At 46.3% G+C, this 24,026-nt stretch overlaps 1 long non-coding RNA gene across 1 annotated transcript in view; it reads right to left on the bottom strand.

Annotated features, from left to right (window-relative positions):
• The window catches only part of LOC131906773 (uncharacterized), a 139,173-nt gene extending 120,849 nt beyond the window's left edge, over nucleotides 1–18,324 (bottom strand). The window contains exon 1 of the long non-coding RNA XR_009378197.1: nucleotides 18,193–18,324. This is a non-coding gene — a long non-coding RNA (uncharacterized LOC131906773). The remainder of the gene's footprint in view (nucleotides 1–18,192) is intronic.
• Between the last annotated feature and the right edge of the window lie 5,702 nt (nucleotides 18,325–24,026).

Genomic DNA, 24,026 nt, shown 5'->3' with positions numbered 1-24,026 from the left:
AACTTTCTTTTCCTAAGTGGTTAGTTTATCAGTCCGGAGGTTCTGGAATTCACTTTTCTTTTTTAAATCATTGGCAAAGTTGGCAGGACCTAATGGGACAAGTATGTAAACTCAGCCCTTGAGAAGCGGGAGACAGAAGTATCTTAAGTTTGAGGTCAGCCTGGGCTGTATAGCATGACCCAGACTAAAAACAAAATGAAAACAAAACAAAACAAAAAAAACTGAAAAAAAATTTTTTTTAGCCAAGTTGCATAATCCCAAGATGTGGTACTTCCCTCGGCAAAATTCCTCATAACACATCATAGCTGGAAATTCTTTTTGTAGCATATATGGATCAGAAGCTTTGGATTTCATTTAAATTTGAATCTCATTGAAATTGAAATCTCATTTAAATTCATTCATCATGGGCTCCCATTTCATAGTAAGTTTCTTTTTGGTAAATCTTTTTCTTTCTCTGATTATAGGAGCTTGCGTGTAGATTTAAAATACTAAGTCAGTCTAGAATGTACAGAAATCATAAAGAAAATGAACTCACTCTTACTACCAAGGCATTGTCACTAAATACATTTTACTGCATAACTCTCCAGTCTGTCCCCCTCCCCCAACCCCTGAGAAAACACATTTAAAAATATATACCCAAGCCAGGCTAGGCTGATGGGACACACTTCTACCCAGCACTCGGGAGACAGAAGCAGATGGATCTCTGTGAGTTCAAAGCCAGCCTGGTCTACAGAGTGAGTTTCAGGACAGCCAGAGCTATATAGAGAGACCCTGCCTCAAGAGAAATACATACATACATACGTGCATACATATGTACATACGTACATACATGTAACCAGATAACATTTTGTGATGTCGTGACACCTTCTGAAACCTGCTTTTATCATGTGCCTATATTCATAGGAGTGCATTACAATCAAATGGTTCCTCTTAGACTCTTAGGTTATCTCCAAATAATATATTCCACATTCAATTTTGTGGGCATGTCTGATTATTTTCTTTGGAGAAAGTCTTGAGAAATGAAAGTCCTATGTTATGTAGTAAACGGTTCATATGTTTTAAGAGGGTTTTCATTGTTGTTGGTATTGGGTCTTCCTCCTTTTTTCCATCCAGGTAGGGTCTAACTGTAGAACTCGGGCTGGCCTTGAACTTGTGATCTTCTGGTCTCAGCCTCTCAGATGCTCGAATTACAGGTCTGGGCCACCATGCCTTCCTGTATATGCTAAGGTTTTAAACACGCGATGCTCAATTGCTCCCTATAATACTGGTTTATACTCACAATCGAGAATAAGTACAGTTATTTCTCTGGGACTTTATCCATGTGCTTATATCCTTATATCACTTTGAAGTTCTTGCTGATGTGTTAGGAGGCACAAAGGCTCTTACCACTAACTGACTGGTCGGGGGGCGAGTACTGTGGGTCGACCCCAATGCCTTACACATGTAAACCACACACTCTGCCAGGGAAGGCGTCGGCAGGACCCCACAGCTCCCTTGTCATCTCTTCATTTTAGACCCGGGTGATGGTTCCTTTCTGAACACTCTCTCCCTCGTGGTCCCACCACGGTGTTCCCAAACTCTCAGAGTTTCACACTTCTGTTTTCAATTCCAGGACTCAGTTCAGCATTCTCAGCAAAAGTCCTGACCTTCTCTTCGGTGGGAGAAACTTCGGTCGCAGGTCCATGCCCGAATCAGCTACTAAGGGATACCTTTCACTGATTGGCTTAGTCTGGGCCACATGATTTGTCCTCTGGGCAAGAAAGAGGAGTCAGAGCTCTGCAGGGGCTACAAGGAAGGGTGGGGGTAGGGCATACGTAAGAGGATGACTAAGGCTGTATGCATCTGTATATCCGGATCTCTTTTGCAATAGAAACTGGTGTCACGCCACTCAGAGATTCATATTTCACTGCCACTAACACTGTAAACACTAAAGATGTGGTCCTCCCCCTGGAAGGCCGTGTTGCCTATTAATCACTTGGGTACATGATGGTTTCTAAAGCTCTGGTGATTCGTAGCTGGAACAATTCCTTCTCTGCTGAAGGTCAAAATGTCGTCCTAGCCTAGGTTCCAAAGATGGGCTTGACAGCAAATGGTTCCAATCAGTTCTCTCAGGCTCCTGCCTGCCTTCTTCTCTGTTTAGACCATTCTTTGTCTTATATAGGCATGTACTGACCAGGATTTCACCTGACCACTCCGAAATGTCTTTTCCTGTTCTGTGTTTCCAAACCTCTAACGACTTTCCCGGAGGAGCCTTCCATGGGACCAGTCAAAGCTGAGTAAGTTGGACCCTGGAACAGCTGGCTCTAAGTCAGTCACCCAGTTGATTCTGTTCAAAGGCAGGGCACAGTGACACATACTCCGATGTGCTAGGCATGGTTTAAAGTGTCCCACTGAGGGTAAGGCACTATCATCTGACCCCATCTGAGATAATGCCCCTTCATACACCATGCCTGGCCTTTCCAACACACATCCCATCTCCATTCACTCTTGCTCTGTGGCACACACATAAGGTGGCATGGCTTGCAATGGTCTCTTTTCATTGTCTTGGGGATTTTTTTTTTTTTTAAAGACATGGGGGTCTTGAGAATTTTGGACCAGAGTCTGCTTTCTGGTTTCAGTCATGTCTGTACTATTTGCTCCTTTGTAAAAATTCCTCAGTAGTTCCCATTTGACTGCCTCTTCATCCTTCACAGGACGATTTACTTCTCAATGTGACCTCCAAACTCCTGATTCTTTCCAACATTCTGGTGGCCACTGGTAGAACTACCACTTTCAGAATACAAAGTAGGTCCCTTATCTGCCAGGAGCTATTGGTCACGACAGACCTAGATGACAAGACTTCAAACCTCTGCCTTCTACAGCCAGTTTGCAGTAGGGTGCAAGGCAATTCATGACATTGAGCCTCCTTAGAAAATACTTTCACATTGAGCACACCTAGTAAGAGTATAATCAGCATTTAGGAACACAGGGGGTTGGGAGATGGTCCACTGGGTACAGCGCTTGCCACACTAGCATGAAGAGCTATGTTTGATCCCCAGAATCTATGTCTTAAAAAGCCAGACACGGTGCCATGTGCTTGTAATCCCAGAACTGGGGAGGCAGAGACAGGTGGGTCCCTGGTACTCACTGGCCATCCAGCCTCGCCCAAGAGCTGAGCCCTAGGTGACGAAGAAACATGGTTTCAAAAAGTAATCCTCCATACAAACACACACGCACCTGTACACATGTGCCCACACACACATGATCACACACAAAGACATATTTTTAACGTGGCCTGGGGTATATATAGGTCAGTGTCAGAAAACATGATTCCCATGAATAAGGGTCTGAGTCTAATGACCAACAGTGAATGCCAAGCCTGGTGGAAAGGTTGCTTTGAGTCTGAGGCTGGCTTAGGCTACGTAGTGTGATCCTGTCTCAAAAGTCCAACACAAAAGCCTGACAAACCAACATGTAGCAAAACAGCTAGTAACTACAGGGTTCACCCCCGCAATCCCAACAAGTGGGGGTGCTGAGGTAGAATCATGTGTTCCAGGTCAGGCTCAGCTCCATAGCACAAGATCCTGGGTAGAAGGAAGAGGTGGGGAATGGGAATATGAATGAGAACGTATCAGGGGAAGGAGCTACACTTTAGGATCCAGAAGAAGCTAGTTGAATGAACCAGTTTTCATTCATCGACGTGAGTCTGCCCCATTCAGCAGCATTGCTCCTTCGCCATCATTCTTTACTGTGAACGTAAACAAAACAAAGGGCTGAGGATGCATGCAGCTCAGGGTCAGGACACTCGCTAGCATGCATAAGACACTGGGTCTATTCCACCATACAGACAAAAACCCCATTCATTGTCTTCAATTCTTTCCCCAGACTCCAGCTGCCTGTGGACCTTAGCTTGTACATTATTGTTCTCACAGGTCTGAACCCTACGTTTGGAGATGGCCCATTTATACAGTGGTTCCATTCATCTAATTTTTTTTCCTGTGGTTATGCTTCTAACTGTTATCCCAAAATGTCAACTAGAACATTCCTAAAATAGACAATGTACATGTTTTAAAAAATATCTTGTCTAATACGTTGCTATATCAGCTACTGTCCCTAATTTATAAGTGAAATTTTATCACAAGTATGCATAGGAAATAGCCACAGTATACACAGGGTTTCTTAATCTCCATGGTTTCAGGCATCTACTGAGGGGACTGGGGTTCTTTGAGGGTTAAAAAAATTTTTTTTGAGGCAGGGTCACATGTATCTCAGTCTGGCCTCAAACTTGTTTGAACTTCTGATCCTCCCTATCTGCACCCCCAGAGTGCTGAGGTAACAGACATGCATCACCAGATTCAGTGTGAACCCAGGGTTTCACACGGGCTAGGCAAGCACTCTACCAATTGAGCTAAATCCCTCCCTCCCACCTGAGGTCTTAGGATGCAGGCTTGTTTCAAATAAAGCAAACTTGTCGCAGCTTCAAATTAAGCAAACGTGCCGCCTGCCCTCTCTCCTGCCTTTGGCACAAACCTGTTAAAACCAGGAACTGATCAGACCGCTACTTGAACAAGCAACAACACTGTTTTTGTTTTTTGTTTTTTGTTTTTTTTTTTTCTTTTAACAATTCCCTTTTCATTAACCTGAAATCATTAATTGTATGGAAAGGTACTTCTTCAGACATTTTACTCCTCTAGAACTTTCTTAGTTCCTGGCCAGCCAAAGGTTCCCGGCATGCGGCGCATGCTCTCTTAATCTTGTCCAGGTCAGCTGGTGAGTGCAGAGCCCCCTTCTCTGGCTATCTCCATTTCAAGAGTGCAGCAGTAACTGTTCGTCACTTCTGTTTCACCAGCACATTCTTCTTGGCTGGTTAGAATTAAGCATAGAATAGCACCTCTTCAATAGGGAGTTAGTTTAAATCCAGGTTATGCCAACCTTATTTAATGCTTGTTTTTCAGCAGAATGATATTGTCAGTTGATTCTAAATAAATTCAAGTTCGCTATCACCCCTATGTTATGGCCCTATGCCACTAATTTGGTCATCTGTATTGGGAAAACGTTATTGATGATGCCACCAAAGGCTCACTAGACATGCTAGAAACTGTTGATAATACATATCCATGGGAGAGAAGACAGGAACCCCCGACCCTGGGGTGGGGGTACTCCAGATGGCATGGGTTGTAAATACAGAGGCCTAGAATAAGAAAGCCAGGCTGTGAAAAGCCTGTTGTCCCACACCAAGGTAAAACTAAGGAAGCTGTTATTATCAAGTAGACCAGCCTTATTCTATCTGGTTGGCCCCTTGAGGGTGCGACACCTGGAATGGGTCTGGGGTGGGGGTGGGGGGGTGGGACACAGCAGGGTGTGAGCAGCTGAATACAGATGCCTGTGGAGGGCGGCTGGTCAGAGCAGAGATCAACAAGGCATCTAAGCCATGGTGAAAGAGGCTAGTGCTCAGGGGAAGACTGGCATTCAACACCCAGGGACCAGAGGAAGAAGAGACAGAGCTTAGGGCAGAAGTCCAGAATTAGGGGGGCATAATAGGAGGAACACTGAAGTGTCTGGGCTTCAGATGCCCCAGCTGGAAGGAAGCATCATGTGCCTTTTACCCAGTTACAATTGACATTTGAGCGCTGGAGCGGGGACGCTGGGGAGCTAGGCCTGTAGGTAGGTGGAGCTTCACAGACAGCCCAGCAGCTGGTTGCCAAGGACGACAGCTGGCCAGCTGCCTTACTGTATGCTTCTGTGACACTATCACTTCTGCTTTTATTTTCACCCAAATGTTCCTTATCGGGTCTGTGGGTTTCTAGACATGTCTGTGACTCTGTAGCTTCTAGGTGACTCTGTCCTGCCTGTTCGCGCTTCTGTGAATAAGCTGGATACCCGTATGCTGCTCTCCGGCCACAGCGGCTACGGTTTACCAATTATTCACTGGATCCCAGGGAGCAGCAGGTTTATATATGCTAACTTATTTAATCCCAGCCTCCTTCGTAGGTAGTTATTATTATCCCCAGTCTGAAATGAGGAAACTGAAATTCAGATGGCTTATATAACCAGCCCAAGGTCACACAGCTGGAATGCAAAAGAGCTCAAACCTCAACCTTCCCCCTCCCCTGGCTGCCTTCAGTTGCTCCTCAAGACACACTTTATGCATTTAACAGTAACAAACCCAGGCAATTCTCACTGATTTTTTTTTCCCAGCCACTAGGTTTTCTAAGTAGCTGCTTACCTACCTATCAACATTCTAGCCTCTTTTATCTCCAGATACCCAGCACAGCACTACGTAAAAGCAGCTGTCAAATCTAATGAACTAATATGATAATATATATATGTATATTATATGTATAAATATATATATGATTAGTGGGCCAGGTGTGGTGGTGCATGCCTTTAATCTCAATACTTAGGAGACAGAGACAGATAGATCTCTGTGAGTTCTAGGTCAGCCTGGTCTACATAGTGAATTTCAGGCTAGCCAAAGTTACACAGTGAGACCCTGTCTCAAGAAAACCAAACCAACCTCAATGGCCATACAATATGATTAGTGGGAGTTGGAGACATGGCTTAGCTGGTAGAATGCTTGGCATACAAGCATGAGGACCTAAGTACAATTCCTAACACCCATATAAAAATCTGCATGTAGTGGCACAAATTTGTTACCCCACCACTGGGAAGGGGAGAAAAATAGATCTGTAGAGCTTGTTGGTGAGCACAAGGTACCAGTGAGAGACCTGGTCTCAAAACAAAAAAAAAAAAAAAAAAAAAGAAAGAAAGAAAACAAGCTGGAAACGCAACAACAACAACAAAAATACCCAAGTTGGACAGCTCCTGAGGATCAGTACCTGAGGTTGACCTCTGGCCTCTACAAGCACGTGCAATCATATGCATATACCTGAATATGCATGTGTAACACTCTCACACATCTGCACACACTCACAAGCACACTGTGGTGGATTAGATGAGAATGGCCCCCATAGGCTCATATGTTTGATTGCTTGGTTCTCAGTTGGTAGAACCGTTTGGGAAGGATCAGGGGTTGTGGCCTTGTTGAAGGAGGTGTGTCACTGGAGGGGGGCCAGACCTTGAGGTTTCAAAAGTCTTGGGTCATTCCCAGTGTGTTCTCTCTCTGCCTCCTGCTACTTCTCTAGTGCCAGGCTTGCCTGCCTGCTGCCATGCTCCCAGGCATGATGGTCATGGACTGTCTGAAATTGTAAGCCCCAATAAGCTATTTCTTCTATAAGTTGCCTTGGTCATGGTATCTCATCACAGTAATAGAAAAGTAACTAACACACACACAAGACTGATTAGAGTTGCTGTTTTATCTTGGTTTTATGTATTTATAAAGTCAATGAGGAAGAATTCCTTATCATATAAAACAGTCAAGAGACATTTAATGATGGAGACATGATCCAAGAAATGTTCTTGAGTGGTTTTGTTATTTGGTAAACAGAGAGCACCCACAAAAGCCTACATTATCTAGATTACTATTCACTTGGGTTACATGATACATATATACATACATATATATGTATGTATATGTGTATATATGTGTGTATGTATACACATAAAGTAGACATAATATAATATACATATGCCTATTATATATGTATATATATACACATATATAACACAAACACATATATTGTTGTGGAATATTATTTTGAGATATGTTACATTCATTTATGCTGTGGAACATTTGTTTAATGATGCAAAGATGTGTTGCATTCTTTTATGGTGCATTTGTTTAACTCTGTGAAGCTGTGTTACTTTGCCTGTCAAAACACCTGGTTGGTCTAATAAAGAGCTGACCAGCCAATAGCAAGGCAGGAGAAAGGATAGGCAGGGCTGGCAGGCAGAGAGAATAAATAGGAGGGATCTGGGAAGGGAGATCAAGCAGTGGGATCTAGGAGCAAGAGAAGAAGGACTCCAGGGGCCAGCCATCCAGCTACACAGCCAGACATGGAATACGAAGGAAAGAAAAAATATACAGAAATAGAGACAAAAGGTAGATGCGATAAGTTAAGAAGAACTGGCTAGAAATTAACCAAGTTAAGGCCGGGCATTTATAAGAAAGAATAGGCCTCCCTGTGTATTATTTGGAAGCTAGGTAGCAGGCCCTCCAAAGAGTGTAAAAAAAAAAAGAAAAGAAAACCAACTACAATATATAAAACACTTTATTGCTCACAGAGCACAATAAATGAAAAGTTATATTAAATCAAGCATAAGAAAAAGATATATGAGATTGATGCTGGTATAAATGGCACACTATCTTACAGTAGTCATATTTATTGGTAGGTGTATACTCTGAAATAATGAAGTAACACAAAGTATAGCTCAGTAAGCACATAGCCCATGCCACAGTCCTTTATAGTAACTGTCAAGCGTTATGCACTGCACAACTGTACTGCTATACTTTTATATGATCAGAAATGTAGTAGGCTTACTGACACCAGCATCATCCTACCTGTGTTGATAATGTCTCCTGCTCCAGCACTAAGCAACAAAAATTTTTCAACCCCATCATAATATTATGGGGCCATTATCACGTGCTGGCTAAAATACTGCAACCGTCACTGACATGTACATTACAAGGAAGAGTGCAACACGCAAAGACTACTGTTCCTGGGGGAAATTTTTGTTCCCGAGTAACTCAGGTGCAGATCAACAGAAAGACATCTATGTCCATACAAATTTGAGAAGTGAAAATAAAGGTGAAGAGATCTAGAAATGAAGCAAATTATTGTTTTGGGAAGCCCAAAGCTGAACAGCTTTTTCATAACAAGATGTTCACACTTATCTAAACCAGAGGTTGCAAAACTACTCCCCATGCAGCCCATATGCAGCCCACACCCTGTTGCTGTGTGGCCTGTAAACTGAGAATTGTTTTCATAGTTTAAAAAATGGTTGGAAAAAATATTAAAAGAGGAATGAAAACCTCATGACATGGGAGGATTGTATGAAATCCAAATTTTGTTATCCATAAATAGTTCCACTGAAACATGGCCATGCTTATTCAATAGTTCCTCCTTCCCCTCTCCCTTTCTTCAGTCTTTCTGTCTTCAGCCATCTTGCTCCACAACCCAGGTCGGCCCTGAACTTGAGACTTTCAGCTTTACTCACTTCCGGAGTGCCAAGTGCTGAGATTGTGGGTATGCACACCATGCTCAGCTTTGTTCGTGTATTTGTGATGTCTGCTTCTCACTGCAATGGCAGCATTAAGAATTTGGAACAGAGACAGAGAAGCCTAAACTATTTCCTATCTCATCCTTTGTAGAGAAAGTTTGCTAATCACCGATCATAACAATGTCAGGATGTCACAGGCCTTTCGATATTGTTAAAGTTAGTTCTATTAGTTTCTAAAGCTTTTTTCTTTTTTTTTTTATTTCATTTTCACTAAGGTGTGTAAGGTGTGTGTGTTTGTGTGTGTGTGTGTGTGTGTGTGTGTGTGTGTGTGTGTGTATACCACATGTGTACAGGTGCTCTTAGAGACTAGAAAAGGGTGCCAGATACCCTGGTGGTAGAGTCATAGGTGATTGTGGTTGTGAGCTACTCAATGTAGGCACTGTGATTCAAAATCGGGTTCTTGGGCTTGGCAGTTAAGAACAAGGGCTACCTCCTGCCCCAAGTTCCTAAAGTTTCTGATCCAATGATGATGATGATCTTCTTCTTCTTCTTCTTCTTCTTCTTCTTCTTCTTCTTCTTCTTCTTCTTCTTCTTCTTCTTCTTCTCCTCCTCCTCCTCCTCCTCCTCCTCCTCCTCCTCCTCCTCCTCCTCCCCCTCCTCCTCCTTCTCCTCCTCCTCCTCCTCCTTCTCCTTCTTCTCCTCCTCCTCCTTCCTTCCTTCCTTCCTTCCTTTCTTTATTTCTTTCTCTTTTTTCAAGACAGGTTCTCACATAGCCTCAGCTGGCTCAGAGTTCCGTGAACATCTGATTGTATTGTCTCTATTTCCCAAGAGCTTGTATTCTAGTGTGCTCTCTCTAGTTTGTTTTGTTTTGTGGGATATTCAGGTTTGAACCCAGTGCTCTGTGCAAGCTAGACAAATATTTTTCCAACTGAGTCCACCCCATGCCCACAGCACTCTTCCATCAAAGATATCCACATTCTCAGAATGAAACCATTCCGCTTCTCTGTTGATTTCTCTGCAGCCTGAGAAGCCTATGGGGGTGTCTAGGAGGACAACATTCTTCCTGCCTAGAGTCATTCTTCTCTTTGATAGGAAACTGAGGCTGGGCTTCTACAGGTGCCTACAGTGTCGTCTGGAACTGTAGCAACCCCAAATGGATTTTCCAGATGAGAGCCCCTGACTCTGGATAGGGTAAAACAGACTGTTCCTTTTGTTGTCTAGGACCTAAAGAAATACAGAAGTGACTAAGGTGTCCCAGACACAGGAATTACTTATCAGAGTGTTTTGAGAAGGCACTTAATATAAAGGATTGTGGTTCCCATGAGCAATTCATCTGCCTATCAGCTCGCAAATAAAAAGTGCACAGGATTATCTCTTTCCTAAGATTCCTTGTGGTGAACCTCAAATGAATCTTATTTATTTATTTACTTACGAATTTATTTCGTGGTGCTGGGAGGCAAAGCCAGGGCTTTCTACATGGTAGGTAAGTTCTACTCCTAAGCTTCATCCTCAGTCTGGTTTATTTCCTGAGATCGAAACATAAATTCGACAGTCTCTGTCTGTCTATCTGTGGATTCCTGTTTCTCTCCCATTTCACAGAAGTTTACTAGTTGTTTATTATGTGTAAGATGCTGGGCATACAAAAATGTGCAGACATCCTAATTCTTGAAGACATTAGGACTTAGGAGGAAGACTACTGATCTATGCTAATCATTCTTGACCTTTGGTGGTGTTGAGAGTTAATCCATGACACAGTCTCCTTTTGGTACCTTGGGCCCTACAGCCTTTTAGTTCTCCTTCTCTGGGTTCTGATTCTGTCTCCATTGCCAATTTTCTTTTCTATTCAATCTCTATATTGAACGCATTTTTATTTTATTTTATTTTATTTCATCTTATTTTTGCTCACCCTAGGCGATCTCCTAAGTTCATAAATCCAATTCCTATAGTACATCTGAGCTTCAGACTCCTGTCTCCAGGTCTACTACAGTAGACATCTTCACTGGGGCAGAACTTCCAATGTCTCCCCAATCTTGTGGCTGTTGTAAGAGTTCTCATCTCAGTCACTGACGCCTCTGCTCACACGTCTGATCTGGGAAGAATCCCCAAGTCCATTGTGACCATGACAGCATCTCCTTTTGTGTGGCTCACCATGTCCTGTCTACCATTAAACTATTTAAAACAGCTCTGGGGGCTTTGGTTATTCTCCCCTTGTTCATGCCACTGTCTTCACTTGGTAGCCATCCTTCCTCACACGTCTCTGAAACACCCTTCAGAATAGTCTCTCCACACATGTTTTTGGCCTGTTCACCTTCATCTTCCCCTTGATAATGTGTTTCAGACCAAAAAATGTAAATCTCCCTTAAAAAAAAAAGGGGGGGCAGCAAAATACACATGTTCTTTATCTGATTTTTTTTTATTACTTAGTAATGTATTGTGGGGCTCGGTTCCTATCAATATGTCCGGCAGTGTCTACCCTTCCCTTCCATCGACACACTGTTCTGTGTTTAACCACTTCTCTATTTGGTGGCTTCTTCAGTCTTTAATGACTATAAATAATGCTTTGGTGAAGGTCCTGGAAGAGTCATCCTTCAATATATGTGTGAATCTGTCTATTGGGTAGAGATACAAAAGTAGACTTGTGAGGTCAAAGGCTTTGCATGTTTGAAAAGTGATAAACACTGTCAGGATGCCCTCTACAGAGGTCATGCCAACTTCCTCATCCAATTACTAAGAACACGTCTGCTTCCCCCATCTGCCTAGACAACCAGATACTTGAAAATTTTTCTCATTGCATTTGCAATGGTCATGCTTCTTATGTTGAGAAAGCAGGTAAGTATTTTAGCACACTTTAACTTTTCTTTTGTATATTTTGGTTTCAATCTGTTTGTTATATACTTTGCCCAACTTTCCAGAATTAGGGGTGGTTCTTGATTTTGTCTGAAGTAATTGTAACTTCTAGGCTCAGTCAGAAATCCTGGTGTTTTTATTATTATACAAAAGCTGAGCGTGTTCAGGGTTGTATGGCTGTAGACTATTTTTTTAAGTCACAATTCGCCATGCTTTTGCTACACTTTGTATGTTCATGGGGAGGGGACCATATTTGTGCTGTGGCATGTGTATGGAGGTCAGGGGATGACTTACAGGAGGTGGTTCTCTCTTTCTAGTGTGTGGGTACCAGGGATTAAACTCAGTTCATAAGGTTTGGAAGAAGGGACTTTAATCACTGAACCGTCTCAAGGGCTCTCAATTTTTTATTCTAATAATAAGTACTAAGAGTTATATGAAAAGTGATCTCACATTTGGAGGTTATGAATTGACCCTTAGAATTCCTGACTTCCTAAACCAGCTTGACAGGATCTCTTTATCATCTGCCTATACCATTTCATTTCATTTCCCTAACAGCCCACTGAAGCACAGAGTATTTATTAATGCCCAGGGTAACACAGCTAGGAACTCTTCTACTTCTGAAACCCTAAAAGCTTACTGCTTCCTCATCAACCATCATTCCTCAATACACTAGATGCCAGTTTCCTTCCCTCCTTCCCTCCTTCCCTCCTTCCTTCCTTCCATTCTTTCTTTCTTTTCTTTCGAGACAAGAGTCTTACTATATAGCCCAGATTGACCTTGAACTCCTGATCCTCCCGCCTCAGCTTCCTGAACTTACCTGCTTCTAGAAGGTGGTTCTTGATATCTCTAATTTCTACTAATCTGTCACTCTCTTCTTTCCCTTCTATGAACACCCAATGGACAGTGTTAAGCTCCCACTTTGTGGCAAGAATCTTGGGTCACTGGGTTTACATTTTAGAAGCCCTCAACTATATGCAATAAAGCAAAAGGTAGTGTGGCTTTGGTAACTTAAATTATGTTACTGTGAAAGACGCAGTAAGGGGGCGGGGTTAGAAAGGGGATGGGAAAGGACACTTCAGGTGGAGGAAGCCCTCTTGGAGGAGATGATGTTCTAAAACAACAACAACAACAACAACAAAAACAAACAAACAAACAAAAACGGAAGGATCAAAAGAATATCCCTGAAAAGAAAATATCCGAAGCATGGTGGGTCTGGAACCTGAGAGACTGAGCTGGAGAGATAGTCTAGGATGCCACATAGGGCATGAAAGGCCAGGAAAGGAGCCTGGACTGTATTCCAAGTGCAAGCAGATGATATGGAAGGATTCTAAGAGGAGAAGCCATATGATAAGCTATGATGTATGTCTCATGATGCCTGGCTTGAATCAGTGGTTTAGCTGTGCTGAAGAGAAAAAGAACAATCACCCAGCTGGGCGGTGGTGGCCCATGCCTTTAATCCCAGCACTCAGGAGGCAGGGCCAGATGGATCTCTGTGAGTTTGAGGCCAGCCTGCTCTACAGAGCAAGATCCAGGACAAGCACCAAAACTACACAGAGAAACCCTGTCTTGAAAACAACAACAACAACAACAACAACAACAAATCACTCATTAGAACCTGGGAGGGTGGCACACACTTGTAATCACAACACAAAAAAGGCTGAGGCAGGAGGATCACAACTTTGAAGCCAGCTCAGGCTACATAGTAAGTGAGACTCTTGTCTTTCATTTTTTCTTTCTCTCTCTCTTTCTTCCTTTCTTTCTTTTCTTTTTTTTTAAGAAAACCATAGTAACAGCATAGAGCCAGGATGCTGTTTTGGACTAAGTTGGTAGCAAAGGAGACAGAAAGATAAAGTTTGGGAAATGTGTTAGAGGTAGAGTTGCCTTGAAGTCCTCCTGAATTGGATGTGCACGTTAGAGAAACAGAAGAACCAAGAAGGTCTACACATTTGTTCAGCTCAAGTAATTGGTGGATGGTGATGCTAGACAACTTGAAGAAGCCCAGAAGAATCCAGAGTTCTCTCATTTCCTTATTTTATTTTATTTTTTTATCATATACTTGTAGCTTTACAGTCCATGAATTCAAACACTCTCTTCCCAGTACCTTCATTTTCTCCCTGACATGCCCTTTAGTCCTTCCTGAGAGAACTTCCTCCCACAACTTCCTCTGTTCTCACATGCCCCTCAATCCAACGCAGTCATCTAAACCTCCTTGTTCCTTCTTCCCCAGATATCTCCGTAGGACCCTTCCTTCCTCACCTTTGAAAATGGCGTTTCCACGGCGCTTATGTCAGGCCCCCTTCTTGTCCTCTGTCCTTTCTCTTTTGGGGATTCATCCACAACCGTGAACTCTCCCTTATTCTGATGACTCTAACACAGATGCCTCCTGAGTTTCAGCTTCCTCCGGTAAGTAGTACATAGCCTGACTTGGATATCCCGTGGATACTTCAAACCTAGTAGGTTTAAAATTGAACTAGTTCCTTCTCACTGTGACCTTCTTTTCTTCCTAGGGTCCCTATCTTGGTGACTGATGTCTCTACCACCCTGTTTACCCAAGCCATAATTCTCCCACCGTGTCTCAGTCACACAGATAAAATCAATAATCAGACTCATTCGTCTTAGTTATTGAACTCTTTCCTTCTCTAGACTCCTCTTCATGCTGTCTTAGTATAAGAGGTTCATGTCCCTGGCCACCACCCCTCTTTTTTTTTTCCTTTGGATGCTGAACAAATTATTTCACTAACGAATTCTCCCAACAGCAGTGATCTTTCTAAAGTGGCCATTTGATTATGTCAGAATATTCCTTAAAATTAATCAACATAAACAATTTAAGAGGCTGGAGAGATGGCTCAGCAGTTAAGAGCACTTACTGCTCTTGCAGAAGACCCAGGTTCGGTTCCCAGTACCCACATGGTGGCTCACAGCTGCCTGTTAGCCAGCTCCATGGATATCTCACACCCTCTCCTGACCTGTCCTGGCTCCTATATGCATACGGTGTACACTCATACACTCAGGTACACACAGATACACATTAAATAAATAAATATTAAAAATTAATCAACAAGGGCTGGAGAGATGGCTCAGAGGTTAAGAGCACCTACTGTTCTTCCAGAGGTCCTGAGTTCAATTCCCAGCAACCATATGGTGGCTCACAATCATCTGTAATGAGATCTGGCGCCCTCTTCTGTATACATAATAAATAAATTAAAAAAAAAATTAATCAACAGCTTTCCATCGGCCTTACAGTAAGTCCAAACTTCTTAGAAAGATAGAGCCTTTCACCGCTACAAAAGTCTATTTATCTTTCAGGACTTCTGCCATGCATTCATGCAATGTAAATATTTGTGGAGCATCTTCTATTGCTGGCCACCATCCTCTAGGCTCAGTTCCTTGGGTGTGCCTTTTTACCTAAGTTAAGTACTTGACGTGCGGTTTTTCTTTTTCTTCTTCTTCTTTTTTTCCGGTCTAAATTGTCCTCTATTTTGTTCGTACACCTGGCTTACTTCACTTAACACTTCTGCAGCTCTCCTTAGATATCACCTCACTATTTCATGACCAACTGTGTTTTCAGTTGTCTCCTCACTGTAGTGTAAGATCCTGTAGGGCATGGACTATGTTTATCTTTGCATTTCTAGGGCCACGGCAAGCGCTCAGTAATGAACTGAGCAGCAGAACTGGGTTTCAAAGTCAGGACCTCTCTTTCCAGCACAAATCTCACATGTCCTCACACTATTTTTTTTTTTAATATCTTGAATTGGAGGGATTCTAAATTACAACCGGGCATGTTTATATCCGTTGCTAATTAAAACACTGTGTGGCTCCATCAGAACCCAGTTGATAACTGTTTTGGATAGTCCTTCCTTCATCATTCCATCCCTGTGCTCATTGAGCCACTGGGGGTTAACGGCATCTGGAATAACTGGAAGGCCTTTGCCTAGTCTCCCAAACTTTTGTACTTTTTAGCCTGTTGCTTCTGAGCCACTACAAGGGAAAGAGAGAAGAAATGCAAAGGAAACAAGGTAGCTCTTACTCATGTGGCAACTGACATTAAAACTCAACCACTACCACCAAATCATCAGTCATGTGAACACACATCCCAATCTCTACAGCTAGGTATTAAAGGTTGAATGCAAAAAAAAAAAAAAAAAAAAAAAAAAAAAGGAATTAAACGCAAGGCAACGTCAAGATCTTTTAGTAAGCTTCCATAAAGACACCAACATGCAAAGGCCCCAAATGGCTGCCCAGGCTCATCCAGTGTCCAGAAGTGGAGAAGTATCTTTCTTCAAATGCCATATGCACTCTATTTTTCATCAAACAAATTAGCTCCATCAGAACCCACCTATTTACATAGTCTTATCTCTCTGTTATTGCCTTGGTGATATTCTTGTTATAAAGAGGAAGGAGCTGGAAGCAAAAATATAAAAAGTAAGGCCTGCCTTATCAGGGACATAGAGGAATCAGAAAAAGAGACATTTAGTTCACAAGGTGATGGGGTTTCCCATTTGTAAAGTAGCCTTGCAATCACACTGTGTTCTCCTAGGGCCACAGTGCCAATCCATACTTATTTGTCCTTCCTGGGCCTGGCCTGCATTCAATTCTGTGCCTTATTTAGTCGAAATGACTCCTCCGGCTTCAATGTGTACTTTTTTTTATGCTTCATTTTGGAAATATCATACTTAAATATTTTCTCTTCTTTAGTTTGTTTTAGTTCCAAAGCTGAGGAATGAAGATTTTCTTGGTGGGGGTGGGGTGGGGTGGATTTTTCTTGGCTTTACATGTCAAGAATGGCTTTCTCAAATGGCTAATAAAGTACCCTGGCAGTGCCTTAACCCTCCTGCAATGACGTTTTCCATGAGAATTAGCATTTAATTGGGATAATTTGTTTTCAACGGAAAGCAAAAATTCCTTTCCAAGAGGATCAGCGTGATAATGTCTTACCAGTTAGTGCAACAAGACCAAATATAAACCAGTTCTGAGAAACAGGAAGTGAACCTGACTGGTCTAGTCTGAGTGTCCCTGGCAGTGACGCAAATACAGAAATCAAATTAGGAAAACAAGATATGTGGGTGTGAGGCAATCGATAATAATCCAGGATGCTACAACACAAGCAAAGAAGCCTTTAACCAAATGCCATTCATTTTAATAACACCCCGAGCAGTTTGATTTCCCTGTACCACACTGGTGATTAGCGAGCGGGACGAGCTTGAGTTCCCTAGCAACCGCATGTGCTTCTGAGACAGTCCTTAGCCTTTCCGTTAATCCCCTCAACCCCTTCCTTCCAAATGGACGACTGACATGTTTCAGAAAGTGCTTCTTGAGGTTTCCAGGAGGGACATGGAAAGGAATAATAATAATAATAATAATAATAATAATAATAATAATAATAATAATAATAATATTGTAGGCAGGTGAAAAGAGAAATGTTCCTAGGTGCCCAGCCTGTCTCTACAGTCCACTGCTCTCAAGTCTAGGTTTCCGATTCCCTTGGGGAGAAACGGGTGAAATTGTCTGTCGGGAGTTCAGGGTGGTCTCCTCTTGGAACGTGTTGCAGTATGTTGTGTCTCTCAGAAGCCCCCTCTGAAGGCAGGGTGAACCCTGGAGTGCACAGGTGGCGTTTGTGTAGTGGCAGACGGACTGACGGCTTGGGCAGTGCAAAATATACCACATATTCTTTCTCCTTTAAGCCCCATGAATTACCTTGGTCGATGGAGCTTGGGGGTGGGGGGTGGGGAATGAAGCTTTTTCCTATTGATTGTTTAATTGCACCAGAGGCTGCTTGTCCAAGGCCACTGGCCAAGAGCGGGGTTGTTTTTGTTTTTTTTTTTCCCCCCGTGGCTAAAGTGAGGTTGGACCAGTTTCCCATCCTTTCCCCTAGATTTGAAGAAGGCAACCCAGAAAGTCCAGAAAGACGACAGGAACCTGGGGTGTGTTGGCCTTTGCTATTCAAGGGTGTCCTACAGCGCCAGGGCTGCTGGGATGAAGTTCCTGCAAGCCTGAATCATTGCCTCTAGCTGGGTCCTGAGTTCGGGATCTACAACTCCACCCACCGTGTGACCTGGGACAACTGTAGGGCATTAGTCAAATAGTTATTCTTGCTGCTACTGGCTGGACGTCTTTTCTATGGCCTGGGTCTCTGTTAGCTGGCCATTTGACGCCTTAGGGCCCGGTGGCTCCTAGAGCTCCCGCCGTCCCACCTAACCCCCCTGCGCGCTCCCTTCCCAAGGCGACCACCTGCGCCGCCCAACTTACCCTCTGCCCCGCGGGGAGGGCCCCTCTGGGTAGCAGAGCCCTCCCTGCTCCCGGGCGGCTCAGGGGGAGCTCGGTGTTTGCCTCCAGCCCTTCGCTACCGAGGATCAGGTTCCTCCCCTCCTCCCCCTCCAGCTCCGGCCGCCGCCGCCGCCGCCGCCGCCTCCTTCTTGCATGACACAGCAGAACCGCAGCTGCCGCAGCAAGTCCAAACCATCCGCCCAGGAAGCGCCGCAACCAGGGCTTGGGAGGGGCGGAGGGGGGCAAGGCAGGGGTCTAGTCCAGGGGTAGTCTTGGCCCCACTTTGCACCACACACTCCCTCCCTGCCCCGGGCAAGCCAACAAAATGAGGTTCAAGCTGACCAGGCCCAGCCGTGGAGGAATGCTGGGGCTTGCCAGCAGAAGGGATGGGACCAGAGAGGAGGGGGTAAAGGAGACCCCAAGAAAGGGCAGAACCTTTCAGGTGAAGAAAGGTAAGATGAGTCCGTGAAGTCAAGGGCCAGGCGCTGTGGAGATTAAAGGAGGTCAAAGAGAGGTAAGGGGGGTAGAGTTGCTGAGAAGTGAACCAGCTGGTGGTGGTGGTGGTGGTGGTGGTGGTGGTGGTGGTGGTGGTGGTGGTGGTGGTGGTGTGGTGTGTTGGGGGGTGTTAAGTATTTGGGAAGGCCAGAGCTGGGCACATAAGCAAAGGGCCTGAACTGGGGGGTTCAGGAAAAAGAGGGGTAAAGGATGAAAGAATTAGATGTGAGGTTGGAAGGCCAAAAGAATGGTGGTTAATAGACTTGGAAGGGATTTAGTGCGATCGTTTATTATAACTGATGAGGTAGAAAGACAAGGCCAGGCCAGAAGGTAGATAGATCATCTCCCATCCCACTCTTCAGGTTACTCAGTTGTTTTTTTTTTTTTTTTTTTTTTTCCTTTTTCACAATTCTGCCCATCTGATTTTCCTTATAAAAATGGAAACCAACAGAGAAATGGTAGTTTATTTTAGATCTATAGGATATTTCCACGATCCATAAAACTTTGAGACAGAGAATTGCAAATTCAAAGTAGAACAGCCCCCCCCCCCCCCCCCGGCCCCCAGACTGCCAAGTCAGTAAGACTAAGTACTTCAAACTGTTAGTTTTCATACATCACTGGACTCGAATAAGCCTTTAAACGTTAATACTTAAGTTAAATGCTAGCCGCGGGGACAGAATTGGTGGTTTCTAATATCATGAAAATGCGCGTGCTTGCTTTCTATCCACACACATGCATAGATATGTACACATAATTTCTAGTGTGTAGCATGTACAGTATGATTAAGGGATAAGCATGTTTTCCTGATCATCCTGTTTCCAACCAAACACGCATTTTACAGCAGTCATCTTGTCACCATTTGAAAGAATGTGGTCAGAAAAGTAGTACCCAAACTGCCACTTTGGTTTTGTCTGTACCTTCCTTACAGGTTCATACCTCACTTCCTGACACAAACAAGTTTTTACTGTTGTCAGCAACAAAGCCCCAATATAGCTGCGGAAGAGAAAAAACTGCGTTGCATTCTGCCTCTCGAGAGCATCATCAACAGTTACCGGAGGAATGTAATTCCAGAAAGCTCCGAAACTGGTGGTGATGGGAATTATGGAACGAATGTCCGCTTCTATTTGTTGTTATTGTTTGGGCATTTCTATTCTATTCTACCAGCGATCTGCGAGTGAGCTCACTGAGGGGGGGGGGCGAATCTGGCTTTTCTTTTTGACTTGGTAAAATTTAATCAGGCCTGAGAGGAAACTCACAGCTCTCTGGAGAAAATAAAGTAGGAACCACGAAATGTCATTTTAACAGAGCGTGGGTTTGGTGACTGCAGGAAAGGATTTAAGGACGCTCCTGTTCCGTTTGCTGTGTAATGAGCACCGGCTCCACGCACGCACCGACGCCACAGCTCCCGGATGCAGTGGCTCCCTTATCTGGGCTTCTGTAGCGCCACAAGCCCCTTCGGGATGCTGCGCGGGGCTCCCGGTGGGTGGTGGTACAAACGCTGCGGCCGCCGCCGCCGCCGCCGGTCCTGCTGCTGTTGCTGCTGCTGCAGTCACGTGGGAGCCCCTTTAAGTTTCCATAGAGAGGCCTCTCCGGTGTCACATGATGGACATGATATAATGAAACAACATTGTGGAGAGGAAAGCATTAGGGGAGCCCACGGCTACAAAAACAAGTGAGTGAGAAGAGGTGGGAGAAAAAGAAACTACGCCACCTCTCCCGCAGCCGAGCGCACGCAGCAGCCTGGCGTGACAAGTGGGCGACGCCGGGGGCAGGGAGTGGGGGTCCTCGGCCCGCTCCGGGGACCCTGTTGCCCACCGTGCGCAGAGCAACTTTTAACCGGCAGCCCCGCACCTGTCTCCGAGCCTCCACCGCTCCCCGCGACCATCCTGGGAAAATTCTAGAAGACTACGCTCTCGGAATCTACGTGCGCATCATTTTCCTCCTCGCTCCGGGAGGAAGGAACCAGACAGCGAGCAGAGCGGCGTCATGTTCAGACCATCGGTAAGTTCTGTAGGGTGGGGGAAACGGGCCCGGCAGGACGGGGGGACGGGAATTTGGTGCTCGACTCCCACCTTGGGGGTGAAAAAAGGTGTCCCCGCACTCTCGGTGGGGCAGATGGGTTGGCGCGTCATCCGAGCTATTTTCCCGGTGGACTCTGCTGACGTCCACCCTCGCACTCCCCCGGGGCCCCGCGTCGCCCCCCGCAAGGGGCTTGCGGCTGCCGGCCAGGATGCTCGGCGGCGGGCGAGAGAAGGAAGGTAGGGCTGCTGCGTGAAACGGGCATGTCGGAGCTATTTCGCCATGTTTGTGTTGCTAAGAGCACTTTTTTTCCCCTTTGCGGTGGCTTGATGCCACATGGCTCCTCCGGAGCTGCTGCCGGGTTGAGAGCGAGTGGTTTTTTTTTTTCAATGTCCGCATTCCAGCTAATGTTGCGCAGATAAAATTCAAACTTGAGGTAAACAGACGAGGAGGAGGAGGAGGAGGAGGAGGGGAGGGACCGGCGCGCGGGGGGTGGGGGGGGAGAGAGAGAGAGAGAGAGAGAGAGAGGACTGTTTCCATTTCGAGATCCCACCTCTTCACTCCGCGGAGACCAACATCCCGAACCTGGAGGCAACTCACGCATGGCTCCCACGCCCCCCACCTCTGCTGTCAACAAGTAAGGGCCGGGGGCGTGCGATTGGGAGGGATGCGACGCCTTGGTTCTCCCGGGGGAAGAGGCAGCCCCTAGGAAACCAGCGCTTTGACTTGGGCGATTATTTTGGCGGAGGGAAGCAGGATGCGTCCTCTTGCTCCGGAGATGGGGAGTGGGAGGGCCAGGGGTGCATGTCCCCCCCCTCTTTTCTGTGACTACCCGTGATCGTGTCGCCTCCACCTCCCCCCCTCCCCATTCCAAACCCAGGACCACCCCCGCAGGCGGGATGGGTGGGGCTTCGGGTTTCCAGAAGGCAGGTTAGCTAGCAGGTGTGTGGGGTGGGCATTTGGATTTTGATAAGTCGCTTGGATTTGGTAGGAGACCGTGGGGAGGCAAAGCCACTGCGTAGGTAGAGCTGAGTCTAATGCTTATGTATGGGGGGGGGTAAAAAATCAATAGGGAAACGTCAAGACACCTCCCCCCCCCCCCAATATGTCTGTTTCAGCTCGCAGCAAGGCTGCTGCGTGAGTGGCGAGGACGAGGGCGAGCTTCGTCATGTGGCACACTGTAGGCTCCTGACAGCTTGGAGCCATCTACCCCCTCCCGCGCGCGCCCGGGGCGGAAGGTGTGGGTTGGGTGGTCCGAGGAGGGTGACGTCCGAGGCGGGGTGGGGACAGGCTTCCCGAGCGCCAGGGTCCGCTCGGAACGGCGGCGTGTCAGGGAGGAGGCGGCCACGTGAGGTGGTGGTGGTGGTGGGGGGGGGTCCGCAGCAGCGCCGGAGCTGAAGGCTTGGGGGCGAAGTGCGTAGCGCACGAGTCGTGACGGGGGTGACACGCAGCCGCCGAGGCCGCTCGCCGCCCACGCAGGGCCGCGCCGCGGGTGGGTGCGCACTCACGCGCCCGCTCCCGGGAGACCGTTTCCGGCGCCGGGCCCGAGCCCGAGCCCGAGCCCGGCGGTAAACAGGGTGGCGCCCTCTGCCCTCCCGCCCCCGCCGGGGCCTGGCGGAGGCGCGCGGCCGTGGCGGCCGAGCCCCGGTGGCGAGCGCGAGCGAGCGAGCGAGGGCGCGCGCGCGCGCCCCCGCCCGTCCCGCCTCCTCTGTTTTTGTTTTGATGGAGCCCGCGTGCAGCTGGCGCGTGTCGAGTCACGTGCCGCGGCCGCGAGGGGGCTGGGCGCTGGCGGCCCCGGCGCGGGGGAGGGCGCGGGAAGGGTCGCGGCCCCTCGCTGCACGGTCCGCAGACGGCCTTGAGGGGGCCGGGCCGGTCGGGCCGGTCGCGGTTGTCCCCCTGGAGCAGTGTTTGGAATCGTCGTCACGGCATCCCCGCGAGTCAGCTGTCCCCCCCCGCAGGGCTGGAGGAGCCGCGGAGGGATCGAACGGACCTCACAGGTGTGTGATCACTGGCCACAGGAGTGTCTCCGTCTGGCTCTTCATCCAGGCTGCACGGTATAACCGACCCGCGACCTTTCAGATTCATCCCGACACCCACTCTCATAGCCAGGGACCTGAAGTCCAGATCGAGTGAGGAGTGAGGGCCATTTTCTTCACCTCCTCCTTCTCCAGTAAAGTGTGACGCAGTTGGAATGAAAATCCGTAGGTAGCCAGTTTGAGAGACTAGATAGTTGTTGAGTCATCCATATTTACGCACCAAAGAGTGAAAAATAGCCCCAATAGTTAACATGTCGATCTATCACTAAATGGGGCCTCTATGTGCCAGACAGGATGACTGCGCAATCATGGCTGTAACCTGGGGAAGTAGCAGTTTTACATTTGGGCAAATGGAAGCACAGGAGGTTCCGGCGGAGGTGAGAGTGTGAGGACCCCCTCACTGGTATATCCAGGGGGAGCAGATCCCAGAGCACATACTGGGAACCATTACTTTGGGGCTGCTTGACCTTTGTGAACAGCCCGGGAGCAGTGCATGTTAGCCTGAGGGCCTGCGTTTGTGTGCACGGGTTTCTTGAAGCTTTTACCTGGGCAGGTTCCCTTGTTTGAAAGGGAGGAGAACTATTTGCTAAATTCATTAAGGCCTTCAGGGTACCTATTCCAGAACTTTACCTTGGAGGAAGGGGGAGGGCTCTTAGCAATTTGAAGTTAACAGGTGGATCCCTGGGAGTAGTTCCATGTTTGTTGTTGAACATACGTGTAACCTGAAGAAGAGTCCAGAAGAGGCGTCTGTGTTCTACTCGTGTTCGTGAATAAGGACGGTCACCGTTTGGATGTGGCCAAAAGTGCCCTCCCCGGGGGGTACAGTGTCTGAGAAGTTCGGCCGTGAAAATTGTGGAGGAAGCACACACTTTCTGGGGTACAGAATCTTTGCTTTTTACAAAAGTCTCCTTGGTTTGATTGTTTCTCGTTTATATAAACTTGGTGGGAACATTGAGATGTGGTGGGGGTTCCGGTTATGTGTTTGGAAAATACGCTCGCTGATTTCCGAGGAGATAACAACGCAGTAAACTGAGATTTTCCCCTAAACACGGAGTTCTAATACTCTCCTGACCATTTGCATGATCACCCTTGTCTTTTGGGTCCTAAAGAACTCTGAATATGTGAATATGCACACTAAAGATTGCCCCCGCATAGAGCCTGCGGCGTGGTGGACGTGGGTAAGTATATTAGAGGTCAAGGTGTCAAGGTTAATGTTCATGTTCTTTGCAGTTTGGTGAACCGAGCTTGAAGACCCACCCAGGCCAG

The sequence above is a fragment of the Peromyscus eremicus genome, chromosome 3 (genome assembly GCF_949786415.1).
Source record: "Peromyscus eremicus chromosome 3, PerEre_H2_v1, whole genome shotgun sequence".
Lineage (NCBI taxonomy): Eukaryota > Metazoa > Chordata > Mammalia > Rodentia > Cricetidae > Peromyscus > Peromyscus eremicus.
Note: the sequence above shows the minus strand (reverse complement) of the source record. Positions and strands in the feature narration are given on the sequence as shown.